Raw genomic sequence first — 17,667 nt, 5'->3', positions numbered from 1 at the left:
CATGAACATTTTTGTCAGGAATGGCCAATGTGCATGTGATTTGTGATTAGCGAGAACCTTCCACGAGCAATGATTCATCAGGAAATGTTGGTAGTGTTGAAAAGATTGCACCTTTCCTTGCAGAAGTGACCCCCACCTGTGTACTGACCTCTCCATCTGCAGCCCTTATCATCCACCCCTGCCCCACTTCTTACTTTCTGCTTTACTGTCACAAAACAGGATGAAGACGGGTCTGAACTTTGCATGTTCTCTGTGATTGTAAGTCCAAAGAAGGCCTAGAGGTGTTACCATTGGAGATAACTGCTGATTCAGGAAAACAAGGCAATTAAAAAAAAAAAAAAAACAAACAACGCAGACCCCATTCCATGCCCTGCCAGGTATCTGTCAAAACTGGCTAGAGCTCTACTTAGATTCCCAGTGACCTCCTAGGATCCATGGGACAAAATGGGAAGCAGGTTGGCAGGGGGTTCAGAATACCAGGCGTGAAGTCAGCGAAAGCAACGGCTCCTTGTTTGCAGGTGAACTGCATTTAGTTCCTCATCAAATTTCTATATGAACATTAACGAGGAGACGCGACAGGCAAGGAGGTCTTGGGGAAACGTGGGCTGGGCATGAGTCATGTCATTAAGCTCCTTACATGTTTCTGCAACCCACAGAGGTGTCTGTCTGCAGGTCCTGGCAGTTACTTTTAGTATTTGGTATCCTAACCTGTCCTTCCTTATTCACAAGCTGCTTTCTCTGTGCTCAGCAGTGTCCTCACTGCTCCTGTCAGGCTGCACAAGTCGCTCTGATTGCCCAGTTCTGTAGAAACGAGTAAGCTCGTGGCAGGGGAAGAAGACAGTCGACCCAAAGAGCTTCTCTAACTTATGCCAATATTGCCTTTGAAGGCCTTGGCTCATCCAGAGGCTATGTCAATAAAGAAATTTCTACCGTGAATTCAAAGTCCAAAATCTCTGTTTCAGAAATCTTCAGGCATTGGAGTACCCAAAGGCCCCACGGTGGAGAATTCCAGGAATAAATCAAATCTCCCGTTGAGAGCAATGAACATATTCCCCAGTGTGAAGATAGCTCCCAATGTTTCAGGTCACAAATACATATGAACAGTTAGGACAAGAGGAAATTTTATTTCCGACTTGATTCTGGTCACTCAGAGAGGTGGCATGTTAGCTGGGACAGCCTTTCCATCTATAGGACCAGAGCTCCCCCTGAGAAGAAAGGACGGCTGGTTCCTCAGGGCTGTGCGTTGCAACCACGAGCTTTGTGTTCGCAAGGACTCCTCTGTGGTAGTTACCACATCGCTCTCAACCAGCTCTGTCCATAAACTCAGTGCAGTGGCAATGCAAAGAAGGAGCGTGAACCGATATTCCCAGCATGTGGCAAGTTTTCGTGGCTTTTCAGGTGGGGGAGGCCACCTGGGAGTTTGACAGCAGCTTTGTCTCCCCGGGTCTGACGTCATATCCCATGAGGGGTAGCGCAGCGGACGCAAAACTTCTTTCCGTCACTCAAGATTCCTTTCCCGGCCTACTCTCCCTTCTTGGCTGGTATGACCTTTTTATTTTCCCCCCAAGATTGCCTGGACGGCCTCATGCTGTCTACAAAATGGCACTCTGCCTGAGTATATGTGAATGTGTCCCAGACACCGACATACCGTATCTTCCGTGTTTTGGTGCGACTGTCGTGATGTAGATGGAGTTTATCCAGGGTAACTAGCTCATAACTATTTTTTTTTTTTTTTTTTTTGGCCTGGGTTAAAAAGGTGCATGGCTCACATTAGTGGAAATAAGGAAGGCCTTGTTTTATCTTTTAGCACTGGCTCCATTTCACCACCCACAGAGATTTCTATCTGCAAGGACCCATGAAACACTGCAGAGAAATGCAGGCAAAGGGAAATGGCCACATATCACGAGTTCTATTATATATTCTTTTGTAAATACACATTGTACGTTACTTGGATGTTTTCCTAAATCATTCACTGTCTTTATGAGTTAATGTCAGTTTTTTTACTCTCTCAACTTACTGTGTAACATTGTAAATAACATAATGTCCTTTATTATTTATATTTAAGCATCTAACATAGAGTTGTTTTCATATAAGTTTAAGACAAATGTCAAAAATATATGTTTTTTTGTTTTTCTTTGCTTTAAAATTATGTATCTTTTCCTTTTACTTTTTTTTTTAAAGAATAATTTATTGTTCAGGAGAAAGAATGTATATGTAATTGAAACTATTTGAAGAATGCACATTTGAAGGCCCTGAGGTACTGATAAACTAAAGAATTTATTATCCAAAATACTAAGCAATAAGTAATTGTGATTTATTTAAAATTTTGTTCATTTTCCATGAAGGACATACTGCAATAAAAATGCTACTCTGTGGAGGCGTGGGAGTGTTGCTCAGCAGACTAATGTTTGAGTCTGTTAGACCAGCACCTTCCATCTGACTGCGACAGTTGTATGAATTTAGGAATGTGTCTGATGGACCCCATGATCATCTCGTCTGTCTGTTGCTTTTGCCTGCTCTTTCATCACCTTCTGCCTGTTGGTTTTGCTTACGACTGTATTCCTTGTCAAAAGGGCCATAAGCAAGCAATACAATGTCTTCTTCCCCTTCTCGCACAACCCCCTGCCTCCCCCCACCCACCCCCCCCCCCCCACCCCGGCCCCATACACAGTAACATAGCAGAGAGGACGTCTTAGGGCATGATTGCCTGGGTGCTGGTTGTTAACATGTTCTGTAGTGACTGCAAGAAACTTCTCCGGGCTAATGGAAATGTCAATGTGACGATACCTGCAGTTGTGAAAGGAAAACCTGTTATCGGGGTTCAAGTAATCTGATGGCCAGCGGGTCCCAAAAGGCAGCCAGTCAGAACCTGACCATGCTAAGCTTTCTTATAGCTTCAGTAAATTTATTTTCCATCAGGCCCATGATTTATTGATTCAGTTTTAAGAGAAGATAAGGCTAAGTTGGATTCTTTCCCCTCATTCTATCAATAAATCAAACTAGATGCCCATCTTACTGCTCAGGGAAGGGCCGATGCATGAGAAATTTCCCACATTCTAAAAGAGTCATAGAAATGAGGCTATTACTTTTCTTATTGAGATTAGCCTAAACAAAAGCCATATTTTAACAAATAGGTATTTGCATGGGTGATACTTTTTATATAATTCAAGCATTTTACTCATCATTCTAGATAAGATTAGGGCTTCTGAAGTATATGAGATAGAGTTCAGCAATCCTTTGAGGGTACACAGGGGCCTCTGTTGGAGTTTGTGGGTACCTCGATGCCTGCCATCAACGTCCACCTCCATATACATACGTGACACCTTGTCGTTAGTCGTAGCTCCTCTGGCATCATTTCCAAAACAGTCTGGATGTCTAAGAGATTCAAATAGTGGCCTTTGACTGTACCAGTCTTTATTATTTATATCGTGAACTTTTTAAAACAATTCAGATTCCTCATATTTGTGATTTATGTTCCCACACACACACACACTCCTAACACACACGATCCTGAAGCCACCGCATTGGCTTACTTGTCCATTGCAGCCAACCAGCCATTCAGCAAATCAAGAAGTGCATGGAATATTTTAAAAATTACAGACGGAGACACTTCCCTGTGTCTTCAGGTTTCAGCTGAGGCTTTGTCCACCCGACAAACTGAAAACTACAAGCAGTTGTCTTAGTAATTTAGGTTACAATCAGATACCTGACATACACGGATTATGGGAGCAGAAGCCTACATGGTAGAGCATGGTCCAGAGAGAATGTAGAGTATCTGACTATCTAGACGGTTATTACAATTCTCCATTCACTTCAACAGTGTAGACTCTGGAATGTCAAACCCAGGTCAACAATGTCTTTCCAACTACTGTCTGGGGAAGACATCATTAGATTTCCCTGCTCTCTGCCCTGATGATGAATGAAAAAAGCACCTGATGTTAGGGATTTGGGGTTCAGTGAGGCAGTTCTGAAATCAAGAGATTTGGGATGCTGGAAGGAGTGGACAATTTTGATGACCTCATATGAATTGCTTTCTTCTCTATCTTGGGCTTGCCCTTTCTGAAACAGAATAAAATAAATTTATGGAAACTATTGCTTCAAAAGATTGGCCTAGTAGGCAATAGAAATGCTTTCAGTTTATGTAAGACAGGACTATCCTGCTGCAATATTACTCACCTTTGAGACTGTTGTTGGACAGAGAAGTCAGGCCCAGTCCTGCAAGTTCCTGTTGGTTCCTGTTGACATCCTGAGACTGTCATTGTTGGACCACTCTGGTGGGCCATTGTGTTGGATGTTCGATAAGCTTCAAGAAATCGCTCAGCAGGGTGGATTTTGTTACCTGGAGGAAACTCATCATAATCTACCTGATCTATTTAAATTAATTTAGGAGACGAGGAGAGGGAGACCAGTAATTCATAAGAGGAGACAGAGAATGGGGTAGCAGTTCTATCCATCCCCCACCCCACTTCAAATGTACTTACAGGGACAGAATTTGATGGAGGAAGTGACTCTCTTCCCACCCCATGACTTTCCAAAGAGGCCAGAGGCTTACCTTCATAGACACAAAAATCTTTAATAGCTTATGTGCAGGTTGGCTCATATGCAAAAACTATTAAACAGAAATAACATTTTATGGCTTAAAACATCCCTTATCATTTTTAATCCTCTTAAACTCATGAGATGTTGATGTGATAAATGACGAACAAATTTTAGGTTCAGGAAAGTTAAAAATGTTACACATCTAGTGAGTTGCAGAGATAATACTACAACTCCTATTTCTACCCATTTCACTCCTCCCCTCCCTGTTCCAGACTCAAATAACCTTGCCATTTTCAGCCTGTCATTACATCAGTGCAAGTTATATCCAAAACCAATTCTTTCTATTTGAAAGAATATAAGCTCCTCTGGCTTTGGTTTAGAGTTGCTGTAGAACTCAACTTGCTTGACTTAGTGACTCTATGCACTTTTTTCTCAACATACCTTTCTAAATGAACTGTAACCACGGGAATGAAGTCACAATTTCAAGGTGCAGGTAGCATCCTGCAGTGAAAAGAGGAGGGGGCTTTGCAGTCAGAACACTGTCCCCACCACGTAGTAGCTTGGCCAATTTGGTCAATTTCCTCCTCCAAGCTTATTTCCTGATCACTAATATGGGAATCCAAGTGACTTTAGAAGGCTCTGGTGGTAATGAGCATTACACTTGAACATATGTAAGGAAGCCATAAACATCTAGTACATAGCGAATATGCAAGCACTACCTTCTTTTTGGTCCTTCCTCTTGGAGCCCCGTTCCTCAGTTCCAAATGACACGCTCCACATTGCACAAACTCATCACATTTCATCATTTCTCCAATCTCATGCCAATGAGAAAATTCCTTTTTAATTTTTTTTTACATTTTTATTTTTGAGAGACAGAGACAGAGCACAAGTCGGGGAGGGGCAGAGAGAGAATGAGACCCAGAATCCGAAGCAGGGTCCAGGCTCTGAGCTGTCAGCACAGAGCCTGATGTGGGGCTCAAACTCCCAAACCGTGAGATCACGATCTGAGCCGAAGTCGGACGCTTAACTGACTGAGCCACTCAGGTGCCCCGAGAAAATTCTTTTTTAATAACAACTGTACTTTAAGCAGCATAATCACCGAATAAGTTCTTTATTTTATGTTTGCTTCTTATGTAGCCACACTGTTTCACATAAAGCCTGTAATTTTTAAGGGATTATTACATTAGTGTTTCATTACAACTTCACAGAAATTTACTGAGACATAACTCTTTGTAGAGTTTTCACAATACCATCTTCAAACTTCCTTGCAAACATGTACCACAACAAACAAACCATGCTCCTAAATTGATGAGATATCTGTACACACCCATTTTCTTTCGTTGGTATCCAGGATGTCCTGACACGTTTCATTAAAATATATGTGTGTGTATATATATACATATTTTATATATATACATATTATATATATACATATATATATATTTTATATATATATAAAATCTAGGTAAAGTTCTGCAGCGTGACAAAGGTAGAGGAATCAGGTCTCAGATTGACTCTTAAATGTTAGAAACCACATTGCTTATGGATGTTTCTCCCATTATCTATCCAATAAGTAATTTTTCCAGTTCTACTCACTCTTTATGCATAAAATAGGATTCTTTTATGAATAATTTTTAGATTTCAGCTTTTTGGATTCAATACTTTAAATTTTCATCCTACATTTAGGATGGTGGGTGACTTAGTCTCATGATATTCATCTTCGGGCTTGTGGTGTAGTTAATATAGTTCTACTGTTAATGGCAAGAGAGTCTAATATAATTGCCCACACATTACCCTCATTTAAACAAAAGTGTTATTTTATTGGAAATAATCCTAACTCTAGCTCCCTATAAAAATAATAAATAAGGAAACTTTCTTGTTTTTTTTAAAAAAAAATTTTTTTTTTAACGTTTATTTATTTTTGGGACAGAGAGAGACAGAGCATGAACGGGGGAGGGGCAGAGAGAGAGGGAGACACAGAACCGGAAACAGGCTCCAGGATCTGAGCCATCAGCCCAGAGCCTGACGCGGGGCTCGAACTCACAGACCGCGAGATCGTGACCTGGCTGAAGTCGGACGCTTAACCGACTGCGCCACCCAGGCGCCCCTCTTGTTTTTTTTAAATAAGCTAGATGTAAACATTGTATCATATTAATTATTATTTATCATCATAGTTAAGCAAACACCTGTCTTCCATTCTGTGACTTTCACCCAGTGGTTCCTTCTTGCTGCCCTTGAAGCTTTCTCTTGAAGAGGGTTGGGGGCCTCAGGCTGGGCAGGTTTTCTAGAACCCTTCTGATTTCTCACAGTGAGGCTAAAGTACACGTTCCTTCTTCTTTAGATGAAGGGTCTTCATTGGTGTGCCCTTTAGCAGGTAATAAGATAGCAAAACAATTTCCCCTTACATTTTAGACCCTCTCCAGCATGAAAAGGGAGGACAGAAAATACCGTGTGTAAGACCCCCTCATTCCGAGCTCCTTGATTCCTGGTACTCAGCTTCCTTCCAATTATGAGATCATTCTGCCCTCATGCAAAAATGTCTCTGTGAAGATCCCATCCTTCCTTCAGAATAGCCTTATTTTTGCAAAATAGAGACCTCCCTTAGCAACTTCTTAGTTTAGAGCCCTTCTCTTCCCTGTGCTGATACCTGTGATTTTTTAAAGATCTGAAATCATAGGACAATAGAACTTCACATTTGATACAGAAATTAGTCAGAAATTATGGGGTTTAGAATTTAGAGTGTTTTTTTTTAAAAAAAAAACTAAGAATTCTTTCTTGATTTGTAGTAGACCCTTTTAGAAAATTTTAGGGTGGAGTCGGAGAGCACTATATCTTTTCCAGTATTTGCTTGACCAAAAGCTCTTTCACAACATGAAAAGATGCTAATTCCCCACACATTCCGAGTTCTGCCCTATTTACCTGAGGAGTTAGATCTCTAGCCATGAGTGTGAGGGGAAGGACCGTGGGCCCTTCCTATTAAGCTGTTGATGCAGAGTTAATGGGATTTAGGGTTCCTCTCGGGGTCAAACTCATATCGATTATGAAGCAAAGGGAGAACTAAGGGGAAACATCCCCTCACCTGATGAGAAGAGTCACATGGCACCCACTAAGCAAGCCAGAACCTGAGCAATAGTCTACATTTCCTTCTCCATATGACAGTGGTGTTCGCACCACTGATCTGCCAAACAAATCCGTCCCCTCTTTCCCAGCCCCATCGCTTCTACCATTGGTGCCCTCTTCCTCTCCCACTAGACTCCATTAGCCTCCTTACTGATCTGTTTCCTTCAGCTCCTCTGGGACATCCTTTGCATTTTGCTGAAAGTTTCTCTAGCTCAAAAACCTTGCTGTGCATGCTCCTTGTTTTGACCCTTCTGTGACTCCTCATGAAGCTAAGCTCCTCAGCAGCCAAACTCTTGAAGCGTCTCCCACTTCACCCTCCACTCCGTCTTATGATTTTCTATTTTCCAAGTATGCCATACCAGTGTTTGTCAAAGTCTCCCCATCGGCGTTCCAACTTCACGACTCTTACCATAGTCACGTACCACCTGTTATTTTTTGCATATTGTTTTTTTTCAATTGATTGCATTTTTAACTGAAATAAAGTCCTTTCAAATGAAACTTGTATCAATGCTGTGAGTGGAAGCCTGCAACCAGTTGTCACAATGAAAATGAACCTTATAAGTAAATATAACAAAAAAGGAAACAATGTAATTACATCCTAACACGACAGTGTTGCCTGCTAAAGTATCTGAGCTGAATCCTGTTCTCTGACAAAACGGGAGATCAGTCAAGTGTTCGAGAAATTGGAAATGTATTCAGAAACATAGAAAGATTCATTCCTTGACTTAACCAGGATTGAGAGAGAGTTGACAGGAAGCTACTTCTACTGTTTCGTTCAATGTTATTTAATTCTAGATCCTGGTGTCATTTTGGATGCGCCATTCAGTCACCCACAGATCTTACATAGCCACACAACACTGGGCTTGTTATATCCCCCTGCCCTTGTGCAGCCTGTTTCCTTTTGCAGGAACAACATCTCCATTTATGCTTCTAACAAACTTCTTTTACACTTTCTCTGGATGGGGAGAGTGTCTTTGCCTAGGAATCCTTCCGTGACAAGTATCTGCCTTGGGCAGATGAGAAGTGCTTCTCTCCTTTGCTTTCTCATGGTATCTATGCCATGCAACTGTTTATGTAGCATTTTCCGTCCAGCTCACCACTTCTACTGAACTGAAATTCCTCTCTGAGGGCAGAGATGCTGTCCTCTATGTGGTTATCCAGGTCCTTGCACGGTGCTTGGAACACGATCGATGCCTAGAGAATAAATCACTGGCAACTGGAGACAGGATATTTACATGGGTTGGCAAAGCAGGTGAGGAATCTAGGTGATCATAGGCATTTTGAAAAGTCAAGATCAAGAAAAGAGTAACCCGACTGACTTATTTCAGTTAGCATCTGTGTTGTTGCAAATGGCAAGTTTTCATTCTTCTAATATTCCATTTTATGCATTATATATATACATATATATACACATATATATTACATCTACATATACGATATCCAAATATATCCCATTATATAGAATATATTTACGTATAAATCTATAGATAGATAGATAAATAGACCTCGCATCTTCTTTATCCATTTTTCTATGGAGAGACATCTGGGTTGCTTCCGTATAATAACAAAAAAAAAAAGTTAAGAACAAAGAAAAAGTAAAGAGTGATCTGTAAGTAGCTAGGACAAAATCAGAAACATACGGGGGGTGGAACCAAATTTGCTGAATTATGATTTAAAAAAACCAAAACAAAAACAAAAAACAACCAGAGGTCAGAGTCTAAGGGACAGAAGATCCACGGCTCAGATGAGATTTGACTACCTTTGCGTTTGGTTTTAGCTCCTTGTCCACTCAAGACCTCTGGCTTAAAATGGTCCGACTTCAGCCAGGTCACGATCTCGCGGTCCGTGAGTTCGAGCCCCGCATCAGGCTCTGGGCTGATGGCTCGGAGCCTGGAGCCTGTTTCCGATTCTGTGTCTCCCTCTCTCTCTGCCCTTCCCCCGTTCATGCTCTGTCTCTCTCTGTCCCAAAAATAAATAAACGTTGAAAAAAAAAAAAAAAAAGACCTCTGGCTTAAAATGAACTTTTCATGTCTCTTCTCCCTTCATCCCTCCCGCTGCTTAGCAAGGTCCTGAAAATAAAGCCTTTTAATTGAATATTGTTCAATGAGATCATTCTTAGAAAGAAGACTTCCATACTGACCATTGCATGTAAAACCAACATAAGTCTCCAATCCTTTGAAAAGGGACAAAGGGAGCCTTGCACCTAACAAGCTTTCCAAAGGTTTTTTTTGGGTTTTTTTGTTTTTTGTTCTAATGCACAAGTGGAGTAAATCATAAAATCAGCATGCGATAGAAGTCAATGGAATACATAATTTTCCATTCTGGATAGAACGATGATTTGCAAGACTGAGCATTCAGTGATATTTTCTAGATATTTATATGTCGTAGTTATGTATAGTATAACAATTGTGAAGGAGAGGAAGGACATACCTTTTACCACTCAAGACTTCCTTCCCCAAGAGTTTATCTAGTCTAGAAGTACAGTTTTCTTTACTGATTAAAAGAAAGATCTGTTGGGGTGCCTGGGTGGCTCAGTTGGTTAAGTGACCAACCCTTGATTTTGGCTCAGATCATGATCTCAGGGTTGTAAGATCGAGCCCTGTGTCAGACTCCACACTGAATGTGGAACATGCTTAAGATTCTTTTTGCCTCTCTCTCTCTCTCTCTCTCTCTCTGCCCCTCCCCCCTCAAAGAAAAGATCTCTCAAATTGTCTATTTAAAGTCTACGTATTTGTTTTGAGACACACAGAGAGAGTGTGTGTGAGTGGGGGGAGAGCTTAACCGACTGAGTCACCCAGCCCCTCAAATTGTCTATTTAAAAGTAAAGCTTTTTTGTGTGCTGTTTAGCCTGGTGAGTGTAAAGCCGACTCCACATTTAGTTATTCAGAGATTAAAAGAATATAATCGTGTAGTTATTTGAACCTCACGGCTGGTATACTAGCCCAATAATGTCTACCTGCTGGTCCATGGAATTGTATGCGATGTTAAACTTCGGAGGAAAAACAATTGGATTGGAAATACCCACCAAGAGTTCTGGAAATTTCAGCGCAATGGGGTGACACTGCCATTGGGCTGATCGTAACCGCCGCTCCTGCCAAACCCCACGCTTGTCAGACCCAGAACTAGCCTCCTCTGCTGCCCGTTCAGTGATCCCGAGGGCACCAGCCCTGTGTGCCGCCCACAGGCTAGCACCTACCACATCGCCCCCGATACTGTAATTGTCCACCTACAATGTATCAGTTTGACAAGCAAATATTTAAATATGAATAACTCAGGAGCTTGTACCTGATCGAATCTGTGAGGCCAAAATATCCTTGCTCCAAGACAAGGTTAGTGTTTTTGTTGGTGGTGGTGGTTTTTTCCATATAAAAGCAAGGTCCAAGACATTGCCAGTAAGCCTCTTTGATGACTATAACTCCTCCCTTGGAATTCACAACTTGAGTACTGAGGGAGCTTGTCCGCAATCACCCAGCCAGTAAGATTAAAGCCTGAAAAGAAGAACCGATCAATCTCCAAGCTGTCATTAGGCCATGCTGCTACTCCGACTTTGAAGCCTTTGAAGAAAATTTGAAGTTTAGAAAGCTTCTGCTCTCTCTCACCCATATTCATTTATGCATATTCCACTTTAGAAACTGAGAAATACTAGGTAGCATTTTCTAGAATCTGCCTACATTATGGTACAAGAATAACACAGTGTAAAGAACATGAACTCAGAACCAATGAGATCAGGGTCTGAGTTCTTCCTCTCTTGGGCAATCTGAGCAAGTTAACATCCCTGAGCTTCAGATTGATTATGTGGATTACATGAAATAATTATTACGCACAAGCTTAAACAAGCGGCTTCACCATGAAGTAGGTGCTCAGTCAATATCATATCTTTGGTTGCAGACTTCTTGTGCAGGAAAGCAAGTTTGTCTGACAGTGAGAAGCGGACAGTGTTCCCAAGCTTAGCAAACTAGCCAGCTCTGGTTGTCCTGCCCTACCTGTGAACAATTGGCCCGGGGGAAGCTAGCTGAGGATGTGTGTCATCAGAAAGCTGGATTCCAGGCCCTGCCCCCAGGATGGAGTCCCCTTTTGCTCACCCAGGTACAACAAACCACAGGAAGACAGACTTGCTCAGAACTGAGTCCGGCCTGAAGAGCAGATATCTCCTTTTCCCTGAGAAGAAAACAACTTTACAAATTCAGAAATGGAAATGATAGTTCGCTCCATCCAATTAGCAAGAAATAATTGAGATTTCAAGGTCATTGTGTATGGTGTACTCCTTCACATGCCTAGTGCTTTGGCGCCTCTCTCTCTCTCTCTCTCTCTCTCTCTCTGGTTTTGTGGCTCAGCATCCCTGCACATATTGTAAAAAACTGCAGTTTCCATTTTAGGATTTCGTCTCTTGGTGATGTGCTGCAGTTCTCATTTTTTGGAAATTGATGCTTGGCAAAAGATTAAAGGTTTCACAGATTATGAAGGTTATGGCAGAGTTTTCTCCTGCCTTATGGCTTAATTTGATTAGACATCCTATAATAGCTCAGCAGCAAGACCGTGCTGCAGAATGGGCTCCAATTTGCCCACGGGCAACCTCAAGAGCACAGCAAATATGAAATATGCTGGATGACTCATCAGCTGATGGAAAATGCAGTGAAACTTTCTCTCTTTCAACAGGATCAGGCAAGGTGACTGAGAAAGCTTCCCTGGGAATACACACCTGGTAATTCTGCGTCTCCAAGTTCATTTTAAAATATGCTTGCAGTGAAGTCATCAGCAAAACCACTGTCTGACCTTGAAATTATTCTGTGGCCATTAGACCTTGAAGACACTGATGAAGGCAGCTAAATCCAGTCATCTGGGACTTTGATCAACTATGTCCCCCACAGAGCAGCCAGGACCTCAGTTAGCAGAAAGTTTCTCTAAGTCATGAGGGCTAAGCAGAGAAGTGAGGAGACCAAGAGGCTCTTTCTTATCCCTACAGATGCCAAATTACCTCAGGCTTTTGCGAGATTTCAGATGTGCACAATTTCTGATATTGATTACCTTTGTTGGGGACACTGAGTTTCACCGAGTTTGTTTTTCGAACATGAAACAAACCGAGGCCCTGAAGTCGCGGATGTCTTGGCAGCTATGTTCATTCAGGCTGGATAGAAAGGCATCCCTCTAGGGGCACAGCTTTTCTCTGGTTCCATTTCACTTGCTATCTTCAGAAGGTGAAGATGGAGAGATAACTTGGGTAGGAGACATATGATAGGGATCTTCCTGTTAAGGTGGAGACATGGAAAGCTTTAGACAAGTGACAAATGACTTCCCCGGAGACTACCTGCAACTATTCATCCAACTATGAACAGGGCTGCAGCCTAAGACACAGTGCCAGAGGTGGCCCAGAATACAAGGCTTACTGATGTAGTCAATTGGTGTACCCACTTCCCCCTTACAGGGTTGGAAAGGAAGTCACTCTCTGTTCCTCATCCCAGCCATGGCCACACTGCCTACCCATTAGATGTTTGAGCATCCGTCTCCAATACGATCCTGCAACCCTTTCAGAGCCCATCCTCAAGGAAGATGGATTCAAATCTCATCCATGTACACAGAGCTCAGTCTTTCATTCACCAAATGAGTATATGCAATATGAATGATGCCAGGCTAAAAGCTGGTGATGCAAAATATAAAATACATCTCATTTGAACACATCTAATCTTAGCAATTCCACATCTCATTTGAACACATCTAATCTAAGAAAGCACATAGGAGTTCTGGAGACTGACGTGTAGGCAGCTGCAATGTGATGGGTTGAGGAGGTTGTGTTTTAGTGACAGGAACGTAGGACTTGGGATCTTGCATTATGTGTTCGTTGCCAACTCTGCCCCTTAGGGGCTGTGTGAATTTTGGTATAACCTCTTAGAGCTTAGCTTATTTACCAAGGAGAGTTGAATAGTATTAAAAGGATATTAGAATATCATTAGGGAGATTATATCTATATCTATATCATCTATATATATCTATCATCTATCTATCTATCTATCTATCTATCTATCATCTATCTGTATCTCCAAATTATTATCTAGCACAGAGAAACTGCTCAGTAATAGTTTTAATGGGAATTTAAAGGTGCTGTAATAATGATATCACCAAGTACTATGAGACCACAGAAAAGAGAACTACTCTCTGGGGGTTATAATTTATCTGGGTTTTAGAAGAGGTGTAGCTCACCCTGCAGAGAATTAGCTAAAGATTATTACAATTTAATTCTCATGAGAAAAGGCCCAGAGAAGTAAAAAACAAAAAAACAAAAACAAACAAACAAACAAATGCAGGGTCTTTTCAAGTTCGTATGGAGGATGCAAATGTTAGGTGGAGGTGAATGGAAGTGGATTCCAATGTAAGGCTGGTGTGGCTAATGGACACTACATTTTGGGATCAAACAACTGCATAAGCACTGGAGGCAATTAAGAAGGAGGTTGACAAGTTCAGAAATGGGGTTTATAACTTAATCCTGGAGACCAGGGCAAGGGAGTAGAGAAAGAGAATTTAGGAGGGGACGGTAATGTGGTAGTTGAGTGAAGACGATCAGGACCCAATCTGGATTAGTGACTGGGAAGATGGCGGCTAGGAGATGGATTCAGAGGGAATTTCCGAGGTGGAGGAAAATGGACTTAATGGCTAAATGAATGTGGGACGTGAAGTGGGAAAGAATCCAAGGATGTCATTGGGCTTGGGCTTTGGCACAGTTGCTAACATCTGTTCTAAGAAGTTTGGTGAAACACTCTTCACTCACAGAAGTCCAAGAGGCAAAGGCTGAGATACGGCCAGCACCTTTCCTCAGCGTGGTCAGACCGTGACTGGAGCTGGGGGCTCCATGTGCTGTGCTGTGCTACCGTCTGCATGGCTATCCTCATTTCACCCTCCCAGCAATGCTATGAGGCAGGTGTTGTCATTCTCATGCTACAGATGGGAAAGCCAAGGTGCCGCTCTGTGAAGAATCTTGCCTAGTGTCAGATAGCCAGAGAATATATTGGAGCTGGAAATCAACCAAGATTTGCCTGATGCCGAAGCTCCAGTTCTTACCCAATTCTCTCTATCTGCTCCCCCTATAGAGATGCCTACCTCATAGGATTATACTGGAAAACCACTTAAGAAGATCACCCCCTTTAAAGGAAGAGGGTGTCTCTCCACAGCAGTAGATTATTTTCTGGGCTTATCATGTGAGAGGAGATTCCAACTGAAGCCAGCCTGTCTCCATTTTCAAGCTATTTATTATAAAAGCAACATTTCGGGGCGCCTGGGTGGCGCAGTCGGTTAAGCGTCCGACTTCAGCCAGGTCACGATCTCGCGGTCCGTGAGTTCGAGCCCCGCGTCGGGCTCTGGGCTGATGGCTCAGAGCCTGGAGTCTGTTTCCGATTCTGTGTCTCCCTCTCTCTCTGCCCCTCCCCCGTTCATGCTCTGTCTCTCTCTGTCCCAAAAATAAATAAACGTTGAAAAAAAAAATTTTTTTTAAAAAAATAAAAAAAATAAAAGCAACATTTCACTAAGCCAGACGTGGGACTCACGCCATCCCCTATATCTGTATCCATTCACTCACTCACTTACGGTTCATCCCCCCGCCACCTATTGGTTACATTCTTCCGCTGTTTTCTACCATCCTATGCTGTGCCCAACACCGCGTCACTTGTTTGAAGATGTCTAGGATGCTTTTGGAAACCTCTCCTGTTGTTCCTCTTCCTCTTACCATCCTCCGTGGAAAAGCAGCACCCCTTTGGCATTCGGACAGTTCATAGAGGAATAAACGTGTCTGTCTCACTTCTGGAATTGCTAAAAAATGCAACAGATCATTTTTAACCTGATATTTAAGGAACTAGGTTGGGATCTTCCCCATTGGTCTTCCAGGAAATAAACTATTTTAATTATCTAACTTAACGCAGTCTTCACAAATAGTAGTAAACCTTCTACGTCAGGGAGAACTAGGCTGGCCGACCAGTGGGCTGGAATGCCTCAAATGTGAGTTTCATCTGTGGGAAATTGGAGCTTGCAAAATTAGTGCTGTTGGATGATTCTGGTCACCGAGGTATTCATGTTTATTTTGAAAATTAAGGGATCTGGTCTCAATGCGAACAGAGCAACGGAAAGCAGTTTGTATGGTTATCAAAATATTGTCAGTACTACAGACAATAGGGTAAGCCTGGCCACCATGAAGGAGAATTCCAAGCCTCAAGGTTGAAGATAAGAGGGAGAGCTTGATTTTTGAGTCTCTATAAATCGGTGCAACTTCTAGAAAGACTGAATCACTGGTTTTCAGGTTATCAACAGCAGCATGTACCACATCATTTTGGACATAAGGTTTGTGGCCGACAAACCAATTAGTTGTGAGCTCCTAGGTGTTAGGGATTGTGCTAGACTCACTTTCAGCCCTAGCGTTTAGCACAGCACCTGAAACATAGAAAGTCCTTAATAAATACTGTTCAGAGCTACTGCTTGAGGCACAACTGTCAACAGGGACAATCATAAAGCTCTACAGAAGCAAGTAATTTAATTCACTCAAGATTCTTCTCCCTACCAGTCTTACCCAAGATGAATAGCAAAGGAGTATTTTGATTGGGGGAGGGTGAAAGTGTGGATGGTTTTATAAATGAAGACAGATCAATAATATTATAGCGATGGTCGTTTCTTATGTATCTAATATTTCATAAAGGAAAAAAATTCAGAAGAAGAAAGAGTAGAAAGAGGAATCTGTGATCTTTTCAATTAATGTAATGGAGATCTCAATTTAGCTCGAACAGCCCAACATGCCTGGGCCTGTCTATTGAATTGGTGGGAGCAGCTGCCAGAGGCCTGTTTGCTTATGGATTGAGGGTCCTCTTGGGAGAGTTCTCATTCTGAAGGAAGAAGTTGCCTGGCAACAAGTCTGACCCCTGGAGACTGACTTACCCAACGGAGGAGCGAGGAAGCCTGAGTACAGTGTGGTATCTGTCATCTAGATCCATCTCCCAGCTGGATAACTTGAATGTATGTCTAAGTGCCACCTAGACTGGGGAGTCTAAATGTACAAAGTAGAGAAAAATAAACTTCCTTATTAATATCCTTTTAAAATACGGGAGTACAATACAGTGCTTCAGGATCCATCTGATAGACTAAAACCTAAATACGGGTATGGATATGTCACCAAAGCGTTCGTTACAATGCATGGCAAAGAAGCGATAGAACCAGGGAGACTTTGAAGTCCAGTGAAGCATTCAGAATCAGTACCTGTACGATGTGATAATATCAGCATAAAACTCATGGGAATATGTCTGCACCTGCTCTGTAGCATCAGTGACAAAGTGGCATTCACCAGAGGGCTGATGGGAAATGGTTGCAACTAATAGACCTTTAATTTCTTTTTAAGTTTATTTATTTTGAGAGAGAGAGAGAGAGAGATGAGTAGGGAAGGGGGGGGAGAGAGAGAGGGAGAGAGAGAATCCCAAGCAGACTCAGCACTGTGAGTGCAGAGCTCCACATGGGACTCTAACCCATGAACCGTGAGATCATGACCTGAGCAGAAATCAAGAGTTAGATGCTCAACTGACTGAACCACCCAGGCACCCTGACCCTTTAATTTTTTAATGGGATCACTATGCTCTTCCATGTTTCCCCAGGGAAATCCTCAATCCCCTACACAAATTACAGGGTGAAAATAGATGCTTGCAGAGGTGAGGACAAGGATGTGGCCCATTTCCATCTCCAGCCCCACCATGGATCCAAAAGGAAATGTATGTGTTAAGTAAAAAAGTAATGCCTATCCTTTTACATAAGGCCCATAGTAAAAATAATATTTACAATTAATTTAGTCTATTTTTATACTTCTCAAAATTTATATAATGAGAGACATTTATTTTATTTTTTTAAAAGAAAACCTGCTCTAATTATAAGATGAATGCATTCTGGGGATTGAATATACAGCACGGTGATTATAGTTAATGCACTATTGTATACTTGAAAGCTGCTAAGAGAGTGGATCTTAAGTGTTCTTATCATGCACAAAAGATGCTG

The sequence above is a fragment of the Lynx rufus genome, unplaced genomic scaffold (genome assembly GCF_022079265.1).
Source record: "Lynx rufus isolate CCGP_SWC_20201006 ecotype Redwood Valley unplaced genomic scaffold, mLynRuf1.p SCAF_3, whole genome shotgun sequence".
Lineage (NCBI taxonomy): Eukaryota > Metazoa > Chordata > Mammalia > Carnivora > Felidae > Lynx > Lynx rufus.
This window is presented reverse-complemented; position numbering follows the sequence as displayed.